Source organism: Cervus elaphus, chromosome 30 (genome assembly GCF_910594005.1).
Source record: "Cervus elaphus chromosome 30, mCerEla1.1, whole genome shotgun sequence".
NCBI lineage: Eukaryota > Metazoa > Chordata > Mammalia > Artiodactyla > Cervidae > Cervus > Cervus elaphus.
The window spans coordinates 80,106,244-80,126,759 of record NC_057844.1 but is presented as its reverse complement, the minus strand read 5'-3'; the positions used below and the strand labels follow the sequence as shown (position 1 = coordinate 80,126,759).

The following is a 20,516-nucleotide window of genomic DNA, read 5'->3' as shown; positions in this document are numbered from 1 at the left end:
AGTAAGAATATATGACAGAAGATATAAACACCGTGTTAAGTCCAGGGAGGTGTCATACTGGAGAGGGTCCTACCACGGATTCAATGATCTGGGAAAGTTAAGAATATTCTGTTAGACAATTTTCTGTACCTTCTGCTGCTTGGTCGCTCAGTCGTGTCCAACACTCTGTGACCCTATGGACTGTAGCCCACCAGGCTCCTCCATCCGTGGGGTTTCCCAGGCAAGATTACTGGAGTGGGTAGGCCAGGGGATCTTACTGGCCTAGGGATTGAATCTGTACCTTGCACTGCCTGCCATAAAGAAAGAGGCACTTCTCCATAGGCTGCTCTGACTCAGACTCTGCTCTGTCAGGCTGATGCATTTAGCTGGGACTGGGAGCAGGAAAACCGTCTACCAGTCCAGAACATAGTACAAGGGACATTGCCTCTTAGATCTAAGGACTCAAAGTATCAGCAGCAAATAAGAAAGCTCAATCCTGTATTCTCCATCTCAAAAGCAGTTACTGAGACATGTGACCCATGTGACCCAGTGGGACGTGTAATTAAGTGACTGTTCAACTTAACTGTTTGCTGTGAACTGGTCTTATATGATCCATCAAACCCCAAAATTGGAAGCGCACACAGCATTTTATTGTTAAATAGAAATGACATTTATAAAACTGGGTTGTGCAAGTTCAGAGGACCTAACTAAATCTTGATCTGTATCTAGGGCATAGCCAATGAGGAGAATTGTCATTTCTATATATTCTCCAGGCTTTCCTAGTGGCTCAGTGGTAAAGAATACTCATGTAATACAGGAGATGCAGGAGAAATGGGTTCGAACCCTGGGTGGGGCTGATCCCCTGGAGGAGGAAATGCAACCCACTCCAGTGTTTTTGCCTGGGAAATCCCATGGACAGAGTAGCCTGGCGGGTTATAATTCATAGTGTCTCAGAGTCGGACGTGACAGAAGCAACTGAACACACATGTATTCTTCAGGCAACACACAAAGCAACCGCATTTGACTCTCAAATATCCGCATCAACTTTGAATAGTTACAACTGACAGTGAAATTGACCATTAGTTATTAATAATCTTGTGAATGACTTATTCATGAAGATAATACTGTCTTTGGGGAATAGTTGCTTGTGACTGAGAAAGAGTTCTCCCGTATTAACCTAAGCAACTGTTTCGCATTCCTCTTTTACCTTTAAAAATTGAATCTTCATGAGAATATTCTGATGACTGGTGCATTCTTTTCTTTTTCTATTTGGAAGATATTTACAGCGCTTGGCTTGTACATTTTTTTTTTTTTTGTCTTTTCATATAACTTTTTATAGTGTCTGATTCACTAGATATTTTTTCATCAAGTCTCTTAAATACTTAATAGGCTTCAGATTCGTTGTGAAAAACTACACCATCACTTACATATTTCATTTTATCATTCTTACTGAACATGCAGATATTCACGTGTATGCATTTGGAATAGCTTATCCTAACATTCTGCCTCTTTTTAGACACATTAACTGACCTGTATAGACCACCCCCCCTCAAACAACCCAAACATTTTACATGGTTTCTGTAAACAAAGTTACCTTCAAATTTGTCACCAGCTATAATTCTGACAACCCTCCTGGGGTCAGATGATTCTTGGTATTCTTACAAATCAATAATGATTAATCTAGTTCATTCGCCCAAAGTCATTGTGACTTGCATGCATGCTGGGTCTTTAAATTTCAGTGAAGAGAGTGTGATTCATTATTAAGACGTGTAGTCTCAGTCATGTGGCGCCTATGGGGAGTGAAGAGTTCCTTTCAATGAACTTTTACCTCTGGTCTTGCAAGATGTTCACATACTTCAAAAGAAAATCCTCAGTATGCTCACTGCTTCAGGTCTGTATTTCAGTGTTAGTAGAATAATAGTTGCTGAGGGCGTCCCTAGTGGCCCAGCAGATAAGGAATCCACCTGCAATGCAGGAGACCCAGGTTCTATCCCCGGGTCAGGAAGATCCCCTGGAGAAGCAAACGGTTACCCAGTATTTGCCTGGGAAATCCCATGGACAGGGCAGCCTGGTGGGCTACGGTCCATGGGGTCACAAGAGTTGGACACGACTGAGTGACTAAACCACCATCCCAGCCTGAACCTTGCACATCCAAAGGTTTTCCTGTAGGCCTTCTGAGTATCAACAAGTATTGCCAGACATTTGAAAAGAAATCAGTATTGAGTGATGTCCAGAAGGTGAAGAAAAAGCAGCATTCTTTTCAGAGGGCTTGCTTAACTCCTATACCCCAAAGCTTGTTTCTTCCTATGATGATATTCCCTGTTTACTGTTAACATTTATAGTTAGCACGTCTATTCCTGGGTGACTTGTAGAGCTGTCAGGGAACACACTTATTACCCTGAAGTCTCTTCTCTAAGCCTAAATGTAGACATCTGTCATAAATGAAACTTAGAATTCATTTGAATCAGTCCTAATGAGATGGATGAAACTGGAGCCCATTATACAGAGTGAAGTAAGCCAGAAAGATAAAGAACATTACAGCATACTAACACATATATATGGAATTTAGAAAGATGGTAATGATAACCCTATATGCAAAACAGAAAAAGAGACACACAAATACAGAACAGACTTTTGAACTCTGTGGGAGAATGTGAGGGTGGGATGTTTCAAAAGAACAGCATGTATACTATCTATGGTGAAACAGATCACCAGCCCAGGTGGGATGCATGAGACAAGTGCTCGGGCCTGGTGCACTGGGAAGACCCAGAGGAGTCGGGTGAAGAGGGAGGTGGGAGGGGGGATCGGGATGGGGAATAAGTGTAAATCTATGGCTGATTCATATCAATGTATGACAAAACCCACTGAAATGTTGTGAAGTAATTAGCCTCCAACTAATAAAAAAATTAAAAAAAAAATAAATAAAAAAAAAAAGCATCCTTCTGGATGAGATCATCATCTTGTCTCTATGATTTTCTTCAGGTATTTCTTATCATCACAAGTAACTGGGGATGTTTCTGAAATGCTTTCCCTTACCTGCTCTGCTCTGATAATCAAAACTATTGCTCATTCATTACGGCAGATTACATCCATCTCAGAATTCCTTTCAGCGATGCAAAATAATGTATGGAGGGTTGAGATATTTGAATCTCACTTATATATGTAATGATGCCTCCCAAAATAATCATTTTACTAAATCTTGTTTTCAAAATGCAAGCTCTGGCTTTCTTTTCAATAGCATGATCAAGGAAGATATTTGGAATCTTAAGTTTTCTACTGCATTTCTTTATTCCATTATGATTTTATTTTAATTTTCTTTTTTCTGTCTCATCTGATGTTGAGATTTCTGAGACACTAGCCTTCTTTTTTGGTGGTGGCTTAGTCACTCAGTCATGTTCAACTCCTGTGACTCCATGGACTATAGCCAGACAGGTTCCTCTGCAATTTTCTAGGCAAGAATACTGGAGTGGATTCCCATTTCCTCCTCTAAGGGATCTTCCTCACTCAGGGATTGAACTCATGTCTCCTGTGTCTCCTACATTACAGGCAGATTCTTTTCCACTGAGTCATCACGGAAGCCCTTTCGAAAGTTATATAACAAACAGCATAAACGCTATTATCACACTTTAAAAGCTATTATGCACTGAAGCATAAATATCTCAAAGATCATACAGCAAGAAATCTAAGTGGTAGCCATAGTGTGAAAGGATTGGAGATGATCTCTATTGCCTTCTTCATATTTACTTTATTTTCTGCTTTTTATCAAGCATGGGCTATGCCAGTAAATTAATGTTCTTAATGTGATTGTCACATCACATATATTAGTGGTCCTTCTTACTGTTTAGAAATTAAGTGGGGAGAATCTATGTTTGTGAAATGTATTTATTGCTCTCCTGTTTGCATTGATGTATTGCCCTTATCCGCACAAGCTCTTAGGTACTGCAATCTGAATCAATCCAATGGTAATCGTCATATATGAAGCAATCTCTTACCGAGTGCATTGGGAAGGTATGATTAGGCCATCTGATCACTGAGGACTGAGTGATACTATGTACCAAGGGCTGCCCTGGTAATATCACCTGTGTTACCTTACTTCAGCCTCAGACAAGCATGTGAAATAAGCATTATTCCTAATACTTGATAATAACTTACAAAATCAAAACACCTTGTAAAGCACACAGTGCACTTTATTTGGTACTTAGAGCAACCATTCATATGTGGGCTGTATCTTCATTTTATAATTAAACAAACTGAGGTTCAGAATGTTTATGTAAGTCACTAAGAGTCATTCCGGAAATAAGTTTAAACACAATTCAAATAAAGATTCTGAATACTAGATGTATTTGCTTCTTCATTGCTATTCCTTACTCAATTCCTGGAGAGGACTGAGATACTGAGAGGTTAAGTTTTTTCCCCTAAGACATCCTGGAAATGAGAGCTAGAATTCTACTCTAGGTCTTTGAACTCTTTTCAATAAAACTGCGTTACTGTTTGGGTTGTGTAAGGTATGCATGTGTGTATTTGTATTTGTGTGTATACCCCCATAATGCCAGGCTGGATGAAGCACAAGCTGGTCAAGATTGACAGGAAAAATATCAATAACCTCACATATACAGATGACACCATCCTTATGGCAGAAAGCAAAGAAGAACTAAAGGGCCTCTTGATGAAAGTAAAAGAGAGTGAAAAAGTTGGCTTATAGCTCAACATCCAAAAAACTAAGATCATGGCATCCGGTCCCATCACTTCATTGCAAATAGAAGGGGAAACAGTGGAAACAGTGAGAGACTTTATTTTCTTGGGCTTCAAAATCACTGCAGATGGTGATTGCAGCCATGAAATTAAAAGACACTTGCTCCTTGGAAGAGAAGCTATGACCAACCTAGACAGCATATTAAAAAGTAGGGACATTACTTTGCCAGTGAAGTTCTGTCTAGTCAAACATATGGTTTTTCCCGTAGTCATGTATGGATGTGAGAGTTGCACCATAAAGAAAGCTGAGCGCCGAAGAATTGACGCTTTTGAACTGTGGTGTTGGAGAAGACTCTTGAGAGTCCATTGGACAGCAAGGAGATCCATCCATTGAATTCTAAAGGAAATCAGTCTTGAACATTCATTGGAAGGACTGATGTTGAAGCTGAAGCTCCAATACTTTGGCCACCTGATGCGAAGAACTGACTCATTGGAAAAGACCCTGATGCTGGGAAAGATTGAAGACAGGAGGAGAAGGGGACGACAGAGGATGAGATGGTTGGATGGCATCACTGACTCAATGGACATGAGTTTGAGCAAGCTCTGGGTGTTGGTGATGGACAGGGAGGGCTGGCAAGCTGCAGCCCATGGGGTTGCAAGGAGTCGGATATTACTGAAAAACTGAACTGAATTGACTGAACCCTTAAAACACCACATATATTCCATAATATCCCCCAGGACATATTAAATAATTATAGCACTGGGCATCCCCCATGACTCAGCAAGTAAAGAATCTGTCTTCAATGCAAGAGATGCACGTTCAGTCCCTGGGTCAGAAAGATCTCCTGGAGAAGGAAATGGCAATCCACTCCAGTATTTTTGCCTGGAGAATCCCATGGACAGAGAAGACTGGTGGGCTGAAGTCCATGGGGTCACAAAGAGTCAGATATGACTGAGTGACTAAGCATATAGTATACACACACACACACACACACACACACAGAGTAGTATATATTAGAGGCTCCTACATAAAATTCTTGTCAAGTACGTATGATAATTGTATCTTATTGTTGAGACAAAGATTGCTGAATTCATCAGTATTTGGATTCTTCTTTCCTTTTAGAGTTTGGAGGAACAGACTTCTCCACCCTCTAGGCGGTAATTATACTTGAGTGACGTGAGAACACAGCACTTCGAGGTGGAAGCATTTCAGAGCTGATGTGTGATTCTTGACACCTTTGTTCCCACACTCTGGCAATCCTTGAAAGCTTGCGTTGGACTCATAGTAAGATGATGGATCCTCTGTTAGCTGGGATCTGTGGGCAGATTCATCCAGTCTGTTCTAAAAACTATGTTCTGGGTTTCTATACTGTGCTCTCTCACACACATTTTAAAATAAACCACAGAAATTTACCTTTTAAGATTTGTTGATATCTCTTTTCTTATTAAAATATTTTCCTTTTTTATTAAAAGCTTTAAAGCTTTTAAAATGCATACTATAGTTATGCACCTCACAAACATTTAGATGCATGATATTTGTATTAAAACGACTGTTAGTGTTGGGGCTTCCCAGGTGGCGCTAGTGGTAAAGAACCTACCTGCCAACGGAGGAGACATAAGAGAGGCGATTTAGATCCCTGGATCAGGAAGATCCCCTGGAGGAGGGTATGGAGACCCACTCTGGTACTCTTGCCTGGAGAATCCCATGGACAGAGGAGCCTGGTGGGTTACAGACCATAGAGTCGTAAAGAGTCAGACACGGCTGCAGCGACTGAGCAGGTATGCAGTTAGTGTTAGTCCCATAGTCAGGTTTGACTCTTTGGGCCCCCAAGGACTGTAGCCCACCAGGCTCCTCTGTCCATGGAGTTCTCTAGGCAAGGATACTGGGTTGAGTTGCCATGCCCTCCTCCAGGGGATCTTCCCAACCCAGGGATCCAACCTGCGCTGTTTTTATCTCCTGCTTTGGCAGGCAGGTTCTTTACCACTAGCGCCACCTGGGAAGCCTGGCTCTTCTTTGACCTCATTTTAACTCTTACATCTGTAAAGACCTAAATCCCAAATAAGGTCGCATAAGCAGCACTAGGGGTTCAGGCTTCAATATATTTTTGAGGTGGCCTTGGGCTTCCCCGGTGGCTCAGACGGTAAAGCGTCTGCCTGCAACGCAGGAGACCCGGGTTCAATCCCCGGGTCGGGAAGATCCCCTGCAGAAGGAAATGGCAGCTCACTCCACTACTCTTGCCTGGAAAATTCCATGGACAGAGGAGCCTGGCGGGCTACAGTGTGTGGGGTCGCAAAGAGTCGGACACGACTGAGCAACAACACTTTCACTTTTCTTTTGTGCTTCCCTGATAGCATAGTTGGTAAAGAATCCACCTGCAATGCAGGAGACCTGAGTCTGATCCCTGGTTTGGGAAGATCCCTGGAGAAGGGAACAGCTACCCGCTCCAGTATTCTGGCCTGGAGAATTCCTGGACTCTATAGTCCACAGGGTCGCAAAGAGTTGGACAAGACTGAGTGACTTTCACTTTCAGGGAGTTATGAATCAACTCATACTAGAATGAATTAATGATCAACGTAATTTTTCTTTGTTGTTTGCAATGCCTGCCATCTTAAACATGGTGAAAATGAACAATTGTATCATTGTTACTTCTCCAGATAGAAATCTTTCCACACCATATACGTTTTTATGGTTATACCATGAGTCACTCAGAGTAAGCTATTTCTAACATAGTCTGCTATGTTAGATGAAAATTAGCTGATGAATTTTAATCCAATTTTTTTTTAATGTTTCTATTTCCCATCTACAGTCTGCAACTTTTCTTTGGGGTTATCTCCAGTGAAATTAAAAGTGAAAGATTCCACCTACGCAGCCCGCACTATACTTTTTTATGGAAATAATGCTGCCTGCTTGAATAGTTCAAATTAGAGCTGCATTATTAAATATAAGGCTGGTGAAATCTGGTTACATTTTCTGAGTCATCTCACTTTCCTTATGCAGTTTTCTTGTGAAATGCCAGGATGATTCTTAGCCCAAGGGCTAGCTTGGGTACCTGAAGAATAATCCGTGACCCAGGGACCCTGTCTCAAAATAGCATCACTGATCTCCAAAAGAGGAGACAGCAGTTTGTTTAGGAATTTGTTGTTGTTAAATTGCTCAGTCATGTCCAATTCTTTGCGATCCTATGGACTGCGGCACAGGCTTATCTGTCCTTAACTATCTCCCAGAATTTTTTCAAACTCATGTCCATTGAGTCGGTGATACCAACCAACCATCTTGTCCTCTGTCATCCTCTTCTCCTCCTGCCTTCAATTTTTCCCAGCATCAGGGTCTTTTCCAATGAGTCAGTTCTTCGCATCAGGTGGCCAAAGTATTGAAGCTTCAGCTTCAGCATCAGTCCTCCCAATGAATATTCAGGGCCAATTTCCTTTAGGATTGACTGGTTTGATCTCCTTTCTGTCCAAGGAATTGGAGCAGAAATTAATTTGGAAACTCTACGATAGCACTGAGGCTGCTGGCCCAGAGACCTACTCTGAGAACTACTGACTTTAGAGCATAGTATTGAGATGAAAGAGAATTTGTCAAGTAAGCAATTCAACATTCTTAAAAGGTGAGAGAAAGAAGGCAGCAAGATGGAGAAGCAGGGTGAGAGGCAGGCTGAAACCACACAGTGGGGCATGTCTTAAGCTATTGCAAAGAGACTAACTTTCAGGCAATGGAAAGTTATTCAAGGTTCAAGTGGGAAGGAAGGACTGACTTGATTTTTCCTTGGTTCAATCTTTCTAGCTGAAGTTAGAGAGTGAAGGTAAGTAGGTAAAGAATGTAAAAGAAATGGAAATGACCCCAGAAGGGGCAGTGAAAGGAGGGGGCTGTGAATACCAGTGAAAGAATGATCGAAGGACTGGCTTATGGCGCTTAGGGAATGAAAAAGGCACAAAAAATAAGAAGAGGGCTGATCATCTGCTTGATGGTAAAAACAAAAGATGTTTTTAGGAGTCAGCTGAAGAAGAAGAAAGTGCGATGCCATTTTAAGGATATGACTTTTGGACTAGAAATGGAGCTGCCAGATACGGGTAGCGCCCAAGACTCTGATGAGACCACCAAGGAAGTGTGGAGAGGAAGAACCACAGAAAAATGGACCTGAGACAGAAGAGCTGCTTCAGGTTTGCATTTATTAGGTGTTTCTGTAATTGTAATCAGTTTTCAGCAATTTACTGGTCACCTTAATGGTCTTAATATCCAAAGGAACTAGTTTGAAAACAGTACTTATCTAAGTGTGCCATTAATCTTAACGATGCTTAATCTGAACTACAAAAGAAACTTTTATCTGAATCAAAGAAGAAATTCCAAATAAATCATGAGTAGATCTCCTGTTATATTTTGCAATTTTCTTTTTATAATTAGTTTTTTGATTTATAGGATGTTACTTTCTCTTGATTTCAAGAAACCTGAAACTTTGATAGCTTAATGTTTTTGATGGCCTGATTTCTTCAAATGCTTCTTTTATATATTAACTTGTTTTTCCCTTAACATCTACTCAAACATGAAAGGAGGAAGCATATTCTATTAGAATAAATGTGTTATAAATGGTTTTTAAAATGTATTGTGGCCAGAAGCATTGTGTTCCAGTCTTCAATTTGACTTTACTGTGTTCTGATATTATCTAACTCTCTGTCTGGAATTCTAACAGTTTTATCTGAGGACTTTAATATTTTATATGAAACACTAAAAAGTTCACTTCTTTTTTTTCATCACTTGGTTCCAGAGCTGAATTAACATGGACTTCCAAAAATCATTTTGCTAATTTTATTTTATTTTTAAATCTTGAATGCCTGCAATTTTCCTCATGGCTAAGAATGTGTCCTGGATCATATGGGGATTATGCTAGTGAATAATGCATAGTTACTTCCTTCAAGATTTCTTACAGTTTAGTAGTTTCATAAAACAGAGATATAAGGAAAAAACTGAGGACCTGAAAATCAGTTCTAGGCCAGAACATTGCTGAGGCTGGTGCAGTTTTTATAACTTAAGATTACTTGTAACCTTAATACATAGATGCTTGCTCTCGGAGAGTTTTACTTTTTGTAATTTGACCTGAATATTTAACAAAAAAAGAATTGTAACAAAGAATAGCTTTCTAAGTGTTTGTATAAGTGGATTAATAAACACAGCACAGGCACAAAGTAAAGAACACACAGCATCGTTTGGAAAAAAAAAAAATTCTGGAATTAAACTCTTTACAAAAAGAGTTTCATTTCTCTGCTTGCTTTTTAAATAGGAGATAAAGATTTATAAGGATGTAAGCTTATAAGGTGGAAGTTCCACCTCCAGTTGTTAGACCTAGTCTTTGCAGACCAACAAGAGCAACGTTACAGCTCACCTGCTGATTGTTTTAGGTGAACATAGCAGTTCTTTTTTCACTCTTATCAAATTTCAAACTTTTTTAGAAGCAGAAAAGTACACTTAACACAGAGATAACATTCCTCAGAAAGAGACCCTTGCTTAGAAATATGAGTCTATAAGGATTGTGTGTGTGCGTGTGTGTGTTTGGCTTTTTATTTTTTTAGAACCATAGGAAACTCCTGTGAGTGCTATAGAGATTTAAAATAATGAGAAACAAAAGATAAGAAAGGCCAAAGGGTTTAACGTTATTTTTGCCCAGTGACAGCCTGACACTAAAACAATCTACATTGTGTAGCAGAGCAGTTAAAATCGGTGTGGCCATCTGCAGACATTCCAAGCATTGTGGATGGATGGCCAAAGACAATTCCCTCTTAATAACTGAGCACATCCATGTAAAACCCTAACTCGAAGTCTATGGAAAAGAAAATGATTGGATAAAAAAGTAACAGTCTGAAGAAGAGTCTTCTCTACATGGAGGAAATAAACCATCACAAAAATTATTTGGAAGAATAATGGTGATGATAAGAATATTCAAATGACCAAAATTAGGTCCATATGACTCTTGCCCCTGGCATGGTGGGGTTTTTTTTTTTTTTTTTTCATTTAATGCACTACAGAAAGAGAAGAAAATAAATCTATGACAAATCACTGTGCATTAAAAAGCTCAGTAATTTCGTAATCTAAAATAAAAGAAGAAAAGACCTTGGTAACCTCCTGTTAAGTTATATCACTGACCCAAAGTGTGGACAGAAGTAGTACCACCAAACTCTTTTGAAATTGTGATTAATGAGTTTCATCTTAATTAATCTGCGCATGGGTACTAAATTGCTTCAGTCCTGTCTGACTCTTTGCGACACCATGGAAGGTAGCCCACCAGGCTCCTCTGTCCATAGGATTTCCAGGCAGGGATACTGGAGTGGGTTGCCTTGCCCCCCTCCAGGGGATCTTTCTGAACCAGGGATCAACCTCACATCTCTAACATCTCCTGCACTGGCAGGTGAATTCTTTACACTAGTGCCACTCGATATCTCTGTGTTTTTTGCAAATGAAATCCAAGTGAATGCAGCTAAATCATGTTTCAAGTTCAAGTAATTAAATGTCAATAGATGCTTTCACTACAGTGATCATCAAGAAGGTACTTTATGAAGTGAAACATGGAGGATGGCTATTGACAAGCAAAGTCTGCAATGTTCAAGTGAATCTGCATAAAACTGATCTGTGAGTTTGGTTTTGCTTCTAGCAGCGACGCTTCAAACTATTTTTGAATGCAGTTAAAATTGTATAGGTGGCATAAATCCAGAGAAGAACAGCTGTCCCTATTGATACGCCAATTGTGCAGAAGACAGTCTCGTGGTTATTTTCACCATTCCATATTCACTATCTTGAAGAAATTTGAAAAGAAATAAACACTACCTTATTTCAAACATAGTAAAGCTGTATACATTTTCTGATAGCTTGGAAATCATTATCCATCAAATATGGATAATGTACTAGACACATTAAGAAGAGTATAGATTTTTTGGATGCAGTTATGATTTATTTTGTAATTATCATTAATTTGCATGAGTAAGTGCCCATTTTTGAACAAAATGGTTTGATATTCTGTGAGGAGGCATCAGTGGACACATTTCTTACATTACTGGGCTCTTGGCTGCGCTAGTTGCTGTTACTGCTATCTTTAGGGTTGAAGCTTTTATAGTCTTGAGCACAATAGCTTCTCAGGATGAATGAATCAGATTTTACCAGTGCCTAGGATACTTCTTTATTAGGAACTAACAGTTATTCCTCTTCTACTTCAGTGTCGTGGCATAATTTATCATATGATGAATTTTCTTAATAGGCAGTCCATCTTGAGTTATCACAAATGTGGAACCTGTCCCCAAAATAATAGTGGATGTCTAACTCAAAGTCACAGGAAAATTTCATTTTACCTTTAAAAACCTTGTTTCACTTCCTTGTTTTTGCTACTATCACAGACATATCTTAATAATTCTGAATGGGATATTTCTAAGACAAGAGCCTCAGGGTTTATCTGGGAAAAGATAAACTGTGAGTTACACAGATCTTTGTCTGATTTCTAACTTTACAATTTGTTTGAACTGTGATTTTGCTTTCTAACCTATAATGTACCTTATAATGATCTAGGCAAACTATCTAATTTGCAGGTCTGGAAAATGCTGATTGTAGAAATTAAAAGAGAAAATCAGTGCAAGAAGCTAGCAGTGTGCCTGGCTTAATGTAAACAAAATGTTTGAAATAAAAAAAAAAAAAAAAGGTTTATCTCATCAATAGGATTTTTTTGTTTCTTGTTTCTTTTTTTTTTTTAAGTATTTCCCTAATTTCTTAATTCCTGTAATGCTCAGAGCTCATCTTGAGTATTTTCTGCCTAGTCCTAGAATTAATCATTCGTCCAAGTGGCCTTGGTACATATTATTAAAATCTGGTATTAGAAATCATGATCAGATGGACTCTACTACTAAGCTATGAATTCTTTAGGCCACTTTCAGTTCACACACACACACACACCCTCAGCAGCTCCACTTGTGCATGCTCAGTTCCTTTAGTCTTGTTCGACTCTTTGACCCCGTGGACTGTAGCCCGCCAGGCTCCTCTGTCCATAGAATTCTCCAGACAAGAACCCTGGAGTGGGCTGCCACTCCCTCCTCCAGGGGGTCTTCCCGACCCGGGGATCGAACCTGTGTCTCCTGCAGCTCCTGCATTGCAGGCAGATTCTTCACTGCTGCGTCACCCATCGGAAAAGTGGCTCAGCAGTAACGAATGTATTACTTATATATAAATACAATATATTTATTTCTATATATATTCATTTCTGTATTGTAACCACATCGTTTTGGAATCATACAGTATGTAGGTTTTTCATACTGGCTTCTTTAACATCCATTTAAACCTCCTCAAGGTCTTTTATTGCTTAATGGCTCATTTCTTTTTATCACTGGCTGGTATTGCAGTGTATGACAGCTGGCCTATCCTGTCACCTATTAAAGTCTACCTTGGTTGCTTCTAGTTTGGGGCAATTATAAATAAAGCTACTGTAAATATTACTGTACAGGTTTTGCATGGACCCAAGTTTTCAAATCAGTTGGGGAATTGCTTTGGAGCCAGTTGCCACATTGTATAAGACAACTATGTCTAACTATGAGAAGCTACCATATAGCTTTCCAGAGTGCCCATGCTCATCTGTATGCCCACCAGCAGTGAGCGAGCATTCCTATTTCTCCACATCCTCTCCAGAATTTGGTATTGTCAGTTTTTTCAATTTTAGCTATTCTAATAGAAGTTAGTCATGCTTCATTATGGTTTCAATTTGCAATTCCTTGAAGAAAAATGGTGTTGAGCATCTTTCACATGTTTATTTAGCTATCTCAGTATCTTTTTCACTGATGTGTTTATTCAGAACCATTGCCCATTTTTAAGTTAATTTTTTTGCTCTATCTTCAAGTCCTTTATCAAATCTGAGGTTTGGAAATACGGTTGCCTAACCTGTGGCTTCATGTTTCATTCTTTCAAGAATGTCTTTGCAGAGCAAAATATTTTAATTAAATATATATATATATTCTTTTCTCTTTTATCAATCATGCTTTTGTTGTATGTAAATACTTAACACCAACCCCAAAGTCACATAGATTTTCTCCAGTGTTTTCTTCTAGAAGCTTTGTGATACTGTTTTTCATATACCTATATCATCTGCATCTGTATGTGTGATACTTTTTGAGGTAATTTCTGTGAATTTCTAAGGTTTATGTGTAGGTCTTTTGTTGTTTTTAGACTCAATTTTTTAGGCATCATTTTTTGAGAAGACTAACCTTTTTTTTTTTTTTTCCTGACATTGCTTTTGTACCCTTGTCAAAGATCAGCTGATTACCTATTTTAAGAGAGACCCACATTGTTTCTGGGGTCTCTATTCTATTCCAGTGACATATGTATGCATGCTTTTTCCGATGCTATTCTGCCTTAATTTTTGTCTCTGTACAGTGAGTCTTAGAGTTGGGAGCATCAAACCTCCAGCTTTGTTCTTCTTCGTTATTGTTAGGGATCTTAGATCTTTTGTTTTTCCATATAAACACAAGAATCAGTTTATTCTTATCCACAGAACAGCTATTTTACTTGGAGTAGTAATACACTTGTAAACCAGTTAGGAAAGAATTGATATCTTAATATTGAGTCCTTCAAGTCTAGAAAATGAAACATCTTTCCACAAATTTAGATCTTTCTTTATATCAGTTTCCATATATATATATATATATATATATATATATATATATATATATATAGCATAATATTTTATTAGACTTACACCTATACAGGAAATCAATTAACTTTTGTATATTGATGTTGTAACTGTTGACCTTGCTATCATCACTTATGAGTTGCAGGTGTTTTTTATTTGCTCTCTTCTTGGGATTTTCTACTTAGAAAATCATGGCATGTGCCAAAAAAAAGAAAGTTTAGTTTCTTCATGCTCGATCTGTATACATTTTATTTTCTTTTGTCTCTTTGCATTTGATATAAGGCCGTTAGCAGTTGATATGATAGTCAGGTGAAGGGGGTAAGAGGAACACTCTGTAATATTATCACTCAAGGTCAACGTTTTGGTGCTCCTATGTGGTTTGGCTGTGAACTTCATTATTCGTTCTCACCTTCACCCCAACAGCTTAGTTGAGGCAGGAAGACAAACGTGTTTTCTTGTTTCTGTTCAGTTGCTAAGTTGTGTCCAACTCTCCGTGACCCCATGGACTATAGCATGCCAGGCTCCCCTGTCCAGCATCTCCCAGAGTTTGCTCAGATTCATTTCCATAGAGTCGGGGTGCTATCTAACCTTCTCATCCTCTGCCGACCCCTTCTCCATTTGCACTCAATCTTTCCCAGCAACAGAGTCTTTTCCAATGAGTCAGCCCTTCGCATCAGGTGGCCAAAGTATTGGAGCTTCAGCTTCAGCATCAGTCCTTCCAATGAATATTCAGGACTGATTTCCTTTAGGATGGACTGGTTGGGTCTCCTTGCAGTTCAAGAGACTCTCAAGGGTCTTCCCCAGCAGCCCAATTCAAAAGCATCATTTCTTTGGTGCTCAGACTTCTTTATGGTCCAAGTCTCACACCTGTACAAGACTACTGGAAAATCCATAACTTTGACATTGGTTGGTTAATTTCCTTCCCTTAAGTCGGGTAAACATCTGGGATTGTTTCAAAATGATTTCTCTCCCCTCCTTCTCTCCACTCATCCTTCATAACGAAAGGCACTGCTAGAAACACTGAAGTTTTTGTGTTGCTGCTGTTATTTTTATTGTTTTCTGGACTCTTCCCCATGTGAAGCTGGTAGGAGTCCTGAAGGTAAATACCATGAAGATGTTGAACCCTCCCTTAAGTCATCAGCACCCAGAATGTCCTCATTCTCATGCGGGTCTACTCTCTGACCTCTGTAAGTCTTCCGTCTCCATCACATTCCAGGACGTTTCTGACCCCCCTGGTCGCTGCTGCAGGGAAACTGCCCTAGGCTGTAATTCTCTGTGTTGCCCTGTCTCTTCAGATTTCAGCGTGGTGATTTGACCTGAATCCTCAGTCTCTGATGTGTCCAAGTAAAGTCATTGGAGTTCAGTTTTTTTCTAGGATTTTTCATGTAGTACAGATGAAAGTGACAGCCTCTAGTCTCCTTATCTTTTGGTTCTGAACCAAAAGTGAAGTAGTCTTTTAAAATAATTGATCCTTCTATTTATTCCCCTGACTTCATCAATATCACTCACTAAGGGACCACCATATTTGAATTTTATAATTTACTTATAGAAAGCACAGGGCTGAAGTTTTAAAACAACTTTATTTTCTTTTTCTCTTATTTTCCTGCTAAAGCTGGTATTAACTTCACAGCTGTCTTTCTAAGGGATAATAAAATTAAGGAGTTGTCCTCTCGGTACTCATATCATAAAGGGCAACAACAATACACTCACAATGTAAGAAACAAGATTGCAACAAAACAAATCAGACTCCATATTTCTATCTTTGAATTATTCATAGACAGTGTTATATTGAATATCTTAGTATTTAGTATGCATTTCTTGAGCTAAATCTTGGCTGAGATAAGAGAAAACGTCTAAAGAGTACTATTATCTTAAGTAATAACCTTCGCAAGTATCATAAATTACATTATCAAATTCCTGATCATAAGTATCTTTGTCGTTTTAACTTTTTTTTTTACTTTATTTTTTATTGGGGTATAGCTAATTTATAATGTTGTGTTAGTTTCTGAGTGCTTGCAAAATTACTTTAGTCGTGTCCGACTCTTTGTGATTCTATGGACTGTAGCCCACCAGGATCCTCTGTCCATGGGATTTTCAGGCAAGAATACTGGAATGGGTTGCCATGCCCTCCTCCAAGGGATCTTCCTGACCCAGGAATCAAACTCACATCTTTTATGTCTATTCCAAAGGTAGGTGGGTTCTTTACACTGGCACCACCTGGGAAGCCTAGTATACAGCAAAATGACTCAGTCAACTGTTTTATATATATAATTTTCATATTTTTATTATAGGTTATTACAAGGTATTGAATATAGTTCCTCTGCTAAGTAAGACATTGTTATTTATCTATTTTATATATAATAGTTTGTATCTGCTAATCCTCAAACTCCTATTTGTCTTTTGTTTAGGATTATTAATACTAAAAGTTTTAAATACATTTGATCCTATTTCATATTTCCTAATTTTATCTAAGCATAGTATTGATTCTTTTAAACATTCAATCCACATGCCTAGAAATTACTGATTATCAAATCCATGCACTCTCCATAAAATTGAAACTCTGAAATTAGGGCTGTTCACCAGGAAAGTACAGCTTCATCTGAATCAATTTCAGTTTTCTAAGCTTTTCATCAAAACTCAAGATGAAACATTTTATGCTCTCTGACTAGGATGCATCTTTTTGCAGACAATTTTCTGGTGCTCTGCAGTTCGTAACAAAACTTTCATTATAGAGATCAGAAGAAACATAGTGTAGAATTGAAGCTTCACCAAAAAATGAAAATCAAAGTGTAAAATAAGCTGCAGCATCACATTTTTGTATGGAAAGTTGAAGTGAAAAAAATAGTCACAGTCAACTCTCTTTGGCAAGAAATCTTACCTGCTGAAGGAGGGTGAGATTTGAAAAGTGTTGCCATGGAAGAGAATTAATATTTACTGAGAAAATCCTATGATCGCTGATAACTGACTTACCATCTCCTGATTGAAAGTGGGTAAAAGATAAGAAATTTAAAATATCCAAACTCACTTTAATTCAAAAATTCAAGCCCATGTCCAGTTAAATCAGACAAGTGACTTTTCTGAAAGTGGATTTTTATTAAAAACATGCTATTTTTCTTTATACTTATATGTATAGAAAATGAATACAAATTTTGATGCGTTCATTAGATGCTTATTCTTTCCTCAGAGAACCACCTAGATTTATCACACTATTTTTTACGGCAGAGTCTTTCAAGTGATAGATAAATCACTGGGAGAGCTTCGAAAAATGCGTTCTCTGATCTTCTGTGTCTGGCAAGGTCCCCGGGAGTCTCTGTTTCCAAGCTCCAAGGTGATGCTGAGGCCCTGCGTTAGGGACCATAGTGGTACAGCGTGTCCAGACTCCTGAACAGACGTGATGATGTTGTCACAGGCAACTTGCCCTTTACTTGAGCTTCTCGGTTGGGCACGTTTTCAGAAATTAATTTCTAATTGAGTTGGTATTCCACCCTGACTACACATTATTAGCTAACCACAGACATTCAAGGATTACAAGACATTTTAATGTTGCCCTATCAACCCTACTGCAGCAATGTGGCTAAGAAATTGTAGCAATGATATATCCAGTTTGTTTCAGGAAGGACTGTTTCAGTGAGGACTGTTGCTTTCCCTGTGGATGATGTCATGAGTGCAGCTAAATTTTATTAAGTATCTATTCTTGGTAGGGAATTATGTACATTGCTGTGTACACAAACGTAGCCCTGCCTTTGTGGCAAATTGTTGATAATTTTGTACACTTACAATACATGCATTTTATTATACTTTTATTCTCCACTACAGTTTTTAAATTATAAGCTATCTAAAATATGTTGAAAAGCATATAAGAATATAACAAAGACAATGTGCTTTGACACGTTCTTATATTTATTAAAATACAAATATTTTATATAAAAATCTATTTTAACAGCTTATATCTATTGAAATACAAAAGCATTAAAATACACATATTAAAATAGAAATATATTAAAATGAAATAAAAATAACATATATTTGTAAGATTTTCACAACTTGGGTATGTAGCAGAATTTGATGATATTTTCATTTTATCTATATATCCGCAAGTTTCTTAGTTATAGGAATGCTGTTGTTGTTTGTATAATCTCATATTCTCTTGTATAGACTCTTGTATGGTCACTTTTTTTGGGTAACAGGAGTTTCATCTTTTTCTTTTCATGTGTTTATTTACATACTTATTTATTTATATTTTGTTTTACTGTCTGCAGCCTTGGATACAATGTCCTGCATAAGTAGTCGTAGTGTTAACCCTTGTCTGTTCCATTACTTCAGGCACTGCTTTTAAAATTTCACCACTAGATACTATTTGGAGAGATTTTTTTGAAAGTTATTGTCTATCAAACAAAAGAAACTATCATCTATCTTCAGATTCCACGTACGTTGTTTTAATTTCACTTATTGCTAGTTGATTGAACGAAGTTTTAATGTCTACTGAAATGATCACATTACCCTTTTCCTCTAATCTGTGAATATCACGTGAAGAATTTCATGTATCTTTATTCTGATGTTAATGATACCATTCTGGTCATTCCAGAATGAATTTAGTTCATTGAAGATATATTGTTCACTCTTCATTTTGGTGAGAGTGCTGGGGGATGCTGACGTTATATTTGACGTTTTTGCCTAAAAATGTTGTGATTTGCCTAAATCTCTCCTTGCCTGGTTTGGCTATCAGAGCTATAGCAGCCTCATAAAACGAATCTGGAAACTCTATTTTTCAGTTCTCTGGAACAGTTTATATAATTTAAGGATCGCATGTTCTTTTAAGATTTTATAGAACTTGGTTATAAAACTGTCTGGGCCTGGTGTTGGTTTGTGTGTGGGAGGTGGGTGGAGAGGAGGGTAAATGTTAAACTGTATATTCTACAGCTTTAATTTCACAAATGGTTGGTTAAGGTTTGTATTTCATTTTCAGTCAGTTTTAACAATTTTTATGTTAAATTATATGTTTTTAAAATGTTTATTTTGTATAGGTTTGAAGGCTATTTGTATTATTATTTTGTTTTTTAAGCTATCAAATTTATAGTCATATATTGCTTCAGTTTCTAATGTTGATGTGCATGTGTGTTTTTTATATCTCCCTGACTGATCACATAAGGGATTTATCCATTGGATTCATCTACCAAAAAAAAAAAAATTCACATTTTTTTAAAAAGTATTTTCTCTAGACTCTGTCTTCCGTTTAAATTAATTGATAGATTTTATGTTTATCATTTACTTCACTATTTCTTGTGCCTACTCTTTTGCTGTTTTTCTAAATCTCTGGGAAAACAGTGATCATGCAATTTTTAACCCCCTTTCTAACTGGATGAATATATTACAAAACTGCAAATTTCCCTCCAATGACTGCTGCAGTTGCAACCTAATGTTGGTGTGTAATGTTTTCCAGCTTGTGCTGCATTGTGCTTCGTCGCTCAGTCGTGTCTGACGCTTTGCAACCCCATGGACGGTAGCCCACCAGGAACCTCTGTCCCTGGGATTCTCCAGGCAAGAATACTGGAGTGGTTGCCATGCTCTCCTCCAAGGGAATCTTCCAGCCCAGGGATCGAACCCAGGTCTCCTGCACTGCAGGCAGACTCTTCACTGTCTGAGCCACCAGGGTAAACCATTTTCAGGGTTAGTCAGGACTAAATCCTTTGCACTTTGTTATTTCATTTTTAACCTGAGAATTATTTAAAGGTGAGTATCTTGTTCTCCAAAGTATGAAGCTTTGTGCCTGTTTTAAAATATGAATCCTTAATTTTGTGATACATGCATAATACGTCCATCTTATTACTTGTTGAGACTTTTTCTGTGTTCTATAGTGGTAATTGGAAATAGTCTATATATCATTCAAAATCATATGTACTTCAAAGTCATACATATTGTCTAATTTGGGATCTCTCTCCTTCACCAAAATTGTTAATTGTGTTTTTCACTACTTCTTTTCAGATACACCGCTTCTATTGTGATTTCTTGAGAAAGAATTGTTATAAATAAGGGGTGCTAAAATTTCTAAATATTTTGTACATAATATTCAGAATTAATTGCTAGTATTTATCTCACGTACCTCTACTGGATCTCTTCAAAACATTGGATCTGCTTTGTTAGATTTTTACATTTTTGTTTCTTTTTAACTTCAAGCAGCCTGTCAGCCCTCTTCTA

At 38.0% G+C, this 20,516-nt stretch overlaps 1 non-coding gene across 1 annotated transcript; it reads left to right on the top strand.

Annotated features, from left to right (window-relative positions):
- Positions 1–6,794: 6,794 nt before the first annotated feature.
- On the top strand, positions 6,795–6,867 carry TRNAC-GCA. The gene has a single exon. It is a non-coding gene; the product is annotated as a tRNA-Cys (tRNA).
- The last annotated feature ends 13,649 nt before the right edge of the window (positions 6,868–20,516 follow it).